This window comes from Cinclus cinclus, chromosome 11, assembly GCF_963662255.1.
Source record: "Cinclus cinclus chromosome 11, bCinCin1.1, whole genome shotgun sequence".
NCBI lineage: Eukaryota > Metazoa > Chordata > Aves > Passeriformes > Cinclidae > Cinclus > Cinclus cinclus.
The window spans coordinates 22,703,937-22,714,000 of record NC_085056.1 but is presented as its reverse complement, the minus strand read 5'-3'; positions in this window follow the sequence as shown (position 1 = coordinate 22,714,000).

Genomic DNA, 10,064 nt, shown 5'->3' with positions numbered 1-10,064 from the left:
AGCCACTGTCTGTGTGCAGTTCCCCACTCCAGGGCAAATGTAAAGTCACTGTCTAAAACCAACTCTTCTCATTTGGCACAGGAATGTGTGCTGCAGGCAGAGACCTTGCTCCCAGATGCTCTATTTCCTGCTGAAAGTACTCGGCTAGAGATGTTCCAAGTGCATTCCAGATCTCTTCCACTTACCTGCAGCAGAAGGCAGATTTGCTGGGAACATAGGATTGGTCTTTGAAAGGTGTTCTCTTCTTCTCTGCAGGTCAGTTCCTCTCCTCCAATCCTCTGAGCCATCACAGAAAGCTGCTGCATCCTTTCTGGTGGCAGCAGGACCATCCTTTTGAGATGCATCCTTCTGGACTGTGGCAGCTTGCCAAGCAACAGCAGGATTCTGAGCAGCAGCAGCATCAGCAGCAGCAGGATTCTGAGCAGCAGCAGCAGCAGCAGCATTATTCTCAGCAGCAGCCCAAGCAGAAGGACCACTCCAAGAAGCTACAGCGCTTCAAACAAAAACACCTCTATTTGCAGTGTGTTAGTTCCTCCCTGGAAATCTGCCCAGATGACATCAAAGACCTGCCACTGTTCTACATCAACCCCTGCCACGGCATCATCCCTCCTGGCCAAAAGCAGATCTTTCACATGCTGTTCTCCCCAAAGCACGCGGGGAAGTTTAGGACCACCATACTCTTCAGGTGAGCAACGTCTACACACTTGCCCAGAACTCCCGCTTCGGATGGGTATCACTGAGTCACAGGGTGGCATGGGATGGAAAGGACCACAGTAGGTCATCTGGTCCCACTTCCCTGCTCAAGCAGGGCCATCCCAGAGCACATGACACAGGGTTGGGTCCAGAGGGCTCTGGAATAATTCCAGTGAGGGACACTCCCTCACTGTTGCCTCTCTGGGCAACCTGTCACCTGCACAGGAGAGGAGTTCTTCCTCAGGTTCAAGTGGAATTTCCTGTTCAGATTCTGCCCATTGCCTCCTGTCCTATTGCTGGCCATCACCAAGCACAGCCTGGTTCATCCCTTAAGACCCTCCCTTCAGTCCCTCTGACTGGGATGGGGAGGTGGGCTTGGAGACAGGCAGCCCCAGAGAGGCAGCAAAACACCCAGAAGAGCACAGAAAGATCATCATCTGGCCTTGCTAGGGAGACACTGCAAAAAGACACTCTATGAAACATTAAGCTCCTGGAGGGTTGCAAAATCTGTAACGAGAGATACGGGGACCAGCCAGTCCCTAGCTCTGCTTCCTTTTGGAACAAGCAAGGCCTGCTTCTCCACATGGAACCCCATGTGCTGTGGCTGGTCCCCAGGCACTTAGCTGGTCATGTTGCTGCCCTTGCACCTCTGCAGCCTCCCTGCAGCGAGTGCAGTTGTTTAATTTGCTGCTCACTGCTTGCACAGACAGAGGATGCAACACTGTGTGCAGTGCAAGGAGACAGAAAAGTGGCTGGCTGGAAATGTTCATCTGACTAATACCAGTCCCTTTCTTCCTAGGACTCATAAGCTGAAGCCGGCTCTGAAGAAGGTAGAGGTGATTGTGAAAGGCAGAGCCCAGGAGCAGGAGTGTCTTGATAAACCAAAACGCTCTGCGTTACGGCAGACAGACAAAGGCCAAGGACCCAAGAAGCAGGTGCACTGGAAACTAACACCTGAGTGACAGCGTTTGTGTTAGCCGCAGCATCCAGCAGGAGCCAGCAACATCGTGTCTTCTGCTGGCTTCTTCCACCCTTCACCAGAGACCTCTGCAGCTACCCTTGCAAGCTCCAGTGAACACCTTTATCCTATCTTTAATTACCTAAGTTAATTAACTAATTTTTAATTAAACAATTGGCAATAAATTGTTAATTGTCAGCTTGTCTTGCTTGGAAAGACAGGTTTCTGCGGGACCTCTCTGGAATGGAGAATGTGACCCCCTTCCCTCCACATTATTCTAACTTTGAAATTAAAAGGCTTTCCAGCAAAGATACGGGAAAAGGAGTAACAATTCTTTTCTAGGATGTCTAACCAGACAAACAAGCAGCAGCACTGGCAGCAACAACAAACAGAACCAGATACCCACCCACAGCCTCCGCTTGGCTGCAGGCACTTTCCCTGTGGTGTAGTTCCAGTCCCAGCCAGGCAGGGAAGGGAGGCAAATAATGAATAAAGCAATTTCTAGAGAAGTTTTAATTAAGCTACACCAAGGAATACGCTGAAGAAGTCGAGCGCTGTGTCATCAATTCTTAAACACTTATTGCTGTGAGGGAGTCTATAGAGTAGCTAAATAGTGACTGAACAGTGCTTGATTTGTTCAAAGAGAAAGAAGAAAGTGATGAGAATACACCCTAGTGAGGGAAGAGCCCTTAGACCCTTTCAAAATAGGCAAATAGATTACACTGAGTTTCCCAAACTCCAGAGATGGAAGTATCTTCTTGTAATAGCTGATCACCTCACCTACTGGGTAGAAGGGTTTCCTACTTCAGCTGCAACTACCTCCAAAGTGGCTAAGATGCTATTAGAAGAAATAATTCCCAGACATGGGATCATTGAAAGAATGGACTAAGATAAGGGAACACATTTTACTTGTGCTGCATTAGATGTAAATTGGAAATTTCATACCCCATGGCACCCTCAATGCTCTGGATGTGTGGAGAGAATGAATGCTCTCCTTAAGAACCATATTATCAAATTAATGACTGAAACCAGATTAGCATTATTACAGCTCAGAACTGCTCCAAGAAAGGACAAAGGAGATTCTCCCTAAGAAATGTTACTTGGGTTACCTTATCTGGGAAGGGAGGAGGGGCTGAAACTAATGACTTGTATCTCAGAAATTATTTGCAGGCAATCACACTTTCTCTCACGGAATTCCAAAGGAAAGGGTTGTTACCCCAGGCATCACCTCCAGACTTTCACGTACACCAGGTAGAACCTGGAGATTTGGTTCTAATAAAATCTTGGAAAGATGATACCTCAACACCTGCATGGGAAGATCCCTTTAAGGCACTTTTAACATCTCAAAGCAATTATCAGGACTGCAGAAAAGGAGTGGTCTCACACCTCTCAAGTCAAAGGACCAGTGGATGCTCCTCCCCAAACCTGGACAGTGGTACAAGGAAGTGACCCTTGAAAGTTAATCTTCAAAAGATGATTTAATAGTAAACAGTCAAGGGTAAGACTGGACTGACCTCTGTATTTGCCACCAGCGAGACTTTTGCTCCACTGTGGGCTGAATCGCTCGGGTGTTGAGCAGTGGGAATAGAAATCATACCAGACCTTGACAAAAGAGGAATAGGAAATGATGTTCCAAGACTCTGGAAATTGCTGGGTGGAGTGTCACGGCTTCTGTGCTTCACCTCTATATCCCTACAGCGTGCTGTTCTAGTGCACAGAACTTAGGAAGCAGGTATGGATGAGGAAGGTCATCTTTGTGGCCACAGTTACAATCTGAGCTTTGCTTCATCCGAGCAGGCGCAGATGGAACTGCTGATGGGAGGCACTGCATACAAGTATATCTACAGCTCACTTTACTTGAGTTGGAGGAGAACTATGGACAGCAACGTGAACTGACAAATCAGGAACTTTTAAACAGACTGAATTTAACACGGAACTAATTAAAGACCGATCGATCTTATTTGTAATTGCATCGCAAAAGCAGTCTGTTTATGCTGGTGTCCTGGTTTGAAAGACAGGTGTTTGCCAAGGAAAGCAGAAGCCTCCCTTTGAACTGAAAAATATGATCCTTCCTTCCTTCCTGCAGATTATGATGATTTTGAAATTAAGGGAGCTCTCAGACAAAGATATGGGGGTAGGAATAACAGTTCTTTACTAGTATATCTAACAAGACAAACAAGAACAACAACAGCTATGAAATTGCCCACAAACAGAACAGTAACTCAGTCCCAGTCCCTTTCTGGCTGCAGGCACCTTTTCCCTGAGCTGCAGTTCCCGGCTCTGGGGACGGGCAGGTCCCGCAGAGCTGCAGGAGGGCTGGGGGTGATGGCAGCGCTGTCCCAGGTGGGAGAGAGAGATGGAGAGAGAGCCCTCCGCTCACGGCGTCGGTCCCGACTCAGCAGAGTGCTGGATGATGGCAGGTTACAGCGAGAAGGCAGCAGTGCAGGGTCCGACAGCAGTGAGGATGGCTCCCGCCGCTGGGAAGGCAGGAATGGGTCAGAGGCGGCGATCGTCCTTCTCGTCCAAACTCTGCTGGGGAAATGGGGCGAGCCAGAGCCTTCCGCTTCCTCTTCTGGCTGTTTGAATCTCGCAGGGTTTCCCTCTTCTCTCCCCTCCCCCTTGCCATCAGGGCCCAGCCAACAGGTATCTTAGCATGACAATGGGGAAAATTCCACAGAGGGAAAAGGGAAAGAACCAATCCCCAACAGCTGGCCAGACGGGATAATTAAATCAAGGGCTTCAGCAGAAAAGGAGAATAAAAGGAAAGGGTGGATTGTGAGGGATGAGGCGCTATTTTGCTGAAGCCAAAAGGTTATTAGGTTAAAGAATGAAAGTTGTTGATTCTATGTGTTGTTGTTTGGATTGTTTGGACTTGTTCTGTTTGGTTTGATCAGTGTTGCTGTGAACTGGGAGAGGAGTGAGGTTGAAGAAGGGACTAAAAAAGAAGTGGGATGAGAGGGGAGTGGACTGTAATTTGGCAGATGACACCAATCTGGGAGCATCTGTTGGAGGGTAGGAGGGCTCTGTGGAGGACCTGGACAGGCTGGATAGAGGGGCTGAATCCAAGAACATGAAGTTTAACAAGTCCAAGTGCTGAGTCCTGCATCACAGTAGCCTATGCCATTTACTCAAAAAATGACTTAGCTCCAGGTAGAAACTTCCTATCAGTGGCAAATCCAGCTTAATAATGGATTTGTTTACCTTCTCAAAGTGGAGCAAAGGCTCAAAGCAGTATCATGGTCATCTTAATGAAAATAGCCAGCCCTGCTTTCTGTTTAGAGTTACTGATAGCCCCTGTTCCTTTCCTGCTTCCATTAGAGAGGGAGAATTCAGAGAGTTCATCTCCCTTTAGCCTTTCAGAAGTGATAACAGACTTGCATTTCGTTTTCCTGCAAATCCAACCCTGCCACAACAGGTAAGAGCTTGCGAGCCTTCCTCACCTCTTTGTCCTACTGCTACCACCCCTCCAGCCTAAAATACAACAAAAATCACCCAAACAAAAGGAAGGCTGTAAAAAAGACTTCACTCTGGAGCTAATTGCATTTCAGAAGAGTTTAATTTAATACACGTTTATGCAATTATACAATATAGGAAGCACAAGGGGTTTAAAACTGTAGGTATACAAGGGTACATCTTGACCTTTCCTGGATCTTTTACTTTTCCAACCTACAGAAGGTACACAAAAGAGTATTTATAAGGCAGCCTCCATTCATTAGATGCAAATAGCACACCTCTGTTGTCCCATCACAAGGCAAGGTGGGAAGACAAGCAACTAGATTTGCTTCAACAAACACCTGGCAAATGTTGCATATACAACAGATTACCTCTTCTCCATCAGTTACAGAAAATAACCCAGTAACATCCCTTCAAACCTCCAAAGCCATTCTCGCAGAAGTGCAGATCTGTCAATGTGTGTGTTCAGCAGCACTAGAGCACATGGCTGGCACGGTCACTAGACCAGGCAGCCTCGGTGGGACTCATCCTTTGGAATCCAGGGACCAAAGCCCGGAGGGGAGAAGTGTGGATTGTTGGCTCCCTATGGAAACCAAAGCCCACAGCAGCAGCTGAGGCCGTGAGGACGCTGTGCTGTGAGCAGGACTTGGGGGTGTCCTGGCCTATTTCAGCTCCCTCCCATCGTCCTCCCTCAGAGGAGCCGTGTGTGATTTACAGCTCATTATCAGAGCTCCACTTTGAAGTCTTAGCAAGCACTCCAGCCCGAATATAAAAAAGGAAAAGAACATATCAAAATTTTAAGATTAAATGGGGGGGGGGGGGGGGGTGGAACAGGAAGGCACCAGTCAATAAAGATGAAACGGCAGCTGCATTCTTCTGTGGGAGGGCTGGGGACTCCCGAGGGAGAAAATGGGGCACGGCTCAGGTACCTGTGATCCGGCGGCGCGGGGGGCTCCGGGCAGACCCCGAGGAGAGGTGGGTCTGCGCTGCCGAGTGCTGCCCGCCGGGATAAGGGACAGGATCACCAGGATGAGGGACAGGATCCCCTGGCTGAGGGAAAGGATCCCCGGACTGAGGGGCAGCGGCAGCCCCGCGGAGGGGATCTGAGGGCGGCGCCCGGCCCGGCCCCTCAGGATCCGCCGCAGCCGCTGCGCCGCCCGAGCGCCTCAGGGCGCGGCCACCCTCGGACTCGGGACCGCACTGAGCCTTCCCCTCAGCCCGGCGGGAAGCACTTGGAATGGGAGAAGCGTCAGGGGTGGAAGAGATCTTGAAGAGCGTCAGTTCAAGGTCAGCCCAGCACTGCCACTGCAAACCCGAAACCAATGAACCATTTCCCAGTGTCACATCCAGAGGCCTCTTGAACACCTCCAGGGACAGCAACTCCACCACCTGCCTGGCCAACCTGTTCCTAGGCCTGAACACCTGAACACTGAATTTATGTTTTCCCTAAAATCTAACCTGAATTTCCTCTCTCAGCGTGAGGCCAGTTCCTCTGGATCTCACTGCAGGCCCAGCAGAAGAGACCGGCCCCGCCTCACTGCACGCTCCTGTCAGGGAGTTGGAGAGAGCCCTGGAGCCCCTCCTGAGCCTCTGCTCCAGACTGAACAAACCCAACTCCCTCAGCTGTTCCTCGCAGCACATTTTCTCAACCCTTCATGAGCCTTGCTGCCCTTCTCTGGACACACTCCAGCCCCTCCATGTCCTTTTCCAAGTGAGGGGCCCAGAGCTGGACACAGCACTTGACGTGTGGCCTCACCAGTGCCCAGCACAGAGGGGCAGGCGCTGCCCTGCTCCTGCTGCCCACACCGGTGCTGATACAGGCCAGGGGCCATTGGCCTCTTGCCCCCTTGCGCACGCTTTGGCTCACGCTGAGGCGACTGCTGACCTGCAGGATGTGGCACTTGGCCTCGTGGAACCTCACGCCTCTGTGCTTGGCCCATGGATCAAGTCTGTCCCAGTCTCACTGCAGAGCCTTCCTGGCCTCCAGCAGATCCACACTGCCACCCAACCGGGAGTCTGCAGATCTACTGAGGCTGCTCTCAATCCCCACATCCAGATCGTCGATTAAAGTGTTAACCAGAACCAGCCCCAACACTGAGCTCTGGGGAACACATTTCAATGCAGCTCAGTTTGCATACTCTGCAGCTGGAGGCTGCAGTGCCCCCACAGCAGAAAGAGCTGCCATCCCGTGGCACTGGCCACACACACGGGTGCAGGAAAAAACCCTTTGACTAGGTGAATGTGGCTGACAGAACAGAGCTTTCAGGCACATATTCCTTTCCCCTAAAGACCCCTGAACTCAATAAATGGTATTTCACCTTCCAGCTCTTGGCTCCATTGGATCCTCAGACCATCAGAGATCCATCAGCCCCTCTCACCCTTTTGCACCTTCTCCCCACTCAAGCTGATGAGCAGCTTTTATAAGAAAAAATGCAGTCCTGCTGCCAACAAGGTGAACCAATTTGTAAATGCAACTTACCCTGCCAAAAGCATCTACGGCCCTTTTCTTTCAGAGGTGAGTCATCAGAAGTAATGAGAATGTGTTGCATTTTAAACCAAAGAGGAGAAGAAACGAAAGCACTCACACAGGATTTTGCAAAGCCAATATATGCCAATATGACTTATCCTGTTGGCTGCTCAGTTATTGCAGCCCTTTTCTACTTTGCCGTTTGTCTTGTTCGGACATTGTGCTCAGATGATTCAGTGATGGGTACAACAGAAATTAAAAAAATCACGGCTGATCGCTAAATAATACAGCTTAGGAAAATTTAAATGGATTGTGAAGTATTTCCATCATGGGGATGACAGTTATCACATAGAGACCAAAACAAGCCCTTTTAACAAAACTTCATTTATATCCTTGTTGCTCAAGCCCTACTGTCCATTTGTTTGGCTGACGTAGTATAATGTAAAAATACTGTTCAAGATCTTCTACTGTTTATGCATTCCAACCCTTCCGTTGCGTTTTCTAAAAGCTCTGAGTATTTTTTACTTTGAAAACAATTCATAATATTTTGGAAGTAACATTTAAGTTCTCTGTTTCCTTTCGGCACTCAACTGCAGAAATGAGAAAACAAAAAGGTCAGAAAAAATTGCAGAGGTGGATAGTAGTTGACAAGGATCAAACTTATAGGAGATGAGTACATTACTACCACTACTACTTAAGAGCATCTCTCACAGAAAACAGACAGGTGACACTGTCCCAACTCCTTCATTTCAACTCTCCATGACTTGTTTCCTGCTTTGTAAAGCTGAGTTGAGCCATTTTTACCTAAGACGAATAACAACTAGTAATACACACTTACAGTTCTCTTATAATACTGCACCAGCACCAGGTACCCTTAGAATTTTTTAGGGTATTGCAATGCCATCCCTGAATTTAAACAGGTTCAAGTTATTATTTGCAGCTTATTCTTTCAGGCAATTTGTAGCAAAAGTAAAAAAGTTACTGCACATGTTGAATCTCCCTTTGTAAGTAGTACTGTCAGTAACTGGACTATTATGTGTATGGGGATGCACACGATGATTTATCTACTGCTTCATTCTGTGTGACTGCAGGCTTTGAGAAAGAGTAATCCCACTTGGCATTTTGGCTCAATTTGGTCTCAGTGATTATAGATCCAGAGTAAGTTGTTAGAAGTTTGTGAAAAAAAAAGTCTCTGAAATTTACAGCAGAGCTGAAGTGTACAGAAGGATGAGACTTCATTGAATACTAAGAATAAGTTTGAAAAGTATATCCAGCTGTCCTACTGGCTATGTCCAGTTGTTATCCACTGTTACAGTACAGTGCACAAACAGCTTTGTTCTTTGCAAAGTACAAACGGGACGCCAGGAACAAGAGCTTCAAGGAGAGGGCAAAGGTGCACATACCTCAGCCTGCCCACCTGGCCGTCTGAATGGAATGACCAGTGGTACTGGACAGGCAGTGGGCTGCAGTTGGTTATCTCCAGAGAACGCACTTCTTCAGTGCCAGCCAGGATGCAGCCAAACTCCAGGATGCTGCGCTGGATTTGGAGATTGGGGAAGTGGACTTCTCCTTGAAGGGTGATACACTCCACATAAGGATGGCCGTTGACCATGTTTATCTTCAGAACCTTCTCTTCCTTCCAGCTATGAAAATCCAGTTTATAAGATGGGTCAAATGCAATGTAGAGATGACAGGTCTGTCCTACATCCGCTGTCACAGGCTGCAAGGAGATGAACAGCAATTAATCACCTGTGTGATGATGTCCCAAGGTCTCACAGCTGAAACAGTAAATGCTTGAAGTGTGATCCCAGCATGGGCTTCTTGGTTCATCATGCATTTCATTACAGCAACACTGTGACTGCAGCCACAGCAGTCTAGTCCAGGATTCCCTCAAGCCCAAGTTTCTGTGCTCAGCAGCAAGACAAGGGGGTGGCTGCTGGAGAGCTGGGATGCTTTCCAGGAGACACCTTTACTGCATGGCTGGCCCAGACCTAGTTGCTTGCTCCTTCTCCTTGTGCCTTAAAGCCAGGATGGACCTTCTCAATTCAGATAAGATTTTGATTCCTTCAGCAGCTCTGCTGATGCAGCTCAGGCCAATCCACTGCTGACACTACAGAATAAACTTCTTGACTCAAGGCTCTCCCAACAGAAAGGCACCACCACATCCCTCCTCTTCAGACCCCACTGGAGGAGTCCAGGGCTGCTCACCTGGCCATCCGGGAGGGGCTGCTGGTCTGCATCGCAGAGCAGAAACGGCTGCTCCAAGTCCAGCATAAGGTCGAGTGGCAGCAAGCAGGTGTTCTTTAAAGCCAAAGGCTTGTACTGCAGAGTCAGGACATCATCACTGGGTTTCTATGGAAACGGGAGACAAGGAAAAAGAAGCCTCAGCTAGCCACAGACCTCCTTCTGCTTCTGCTGCATCTCACAGTTTTCAGCCCCAGAAGTGCATACATCCCTATTTCCCCCTTCTATTTGTTTCTACCCTTCCAGGAG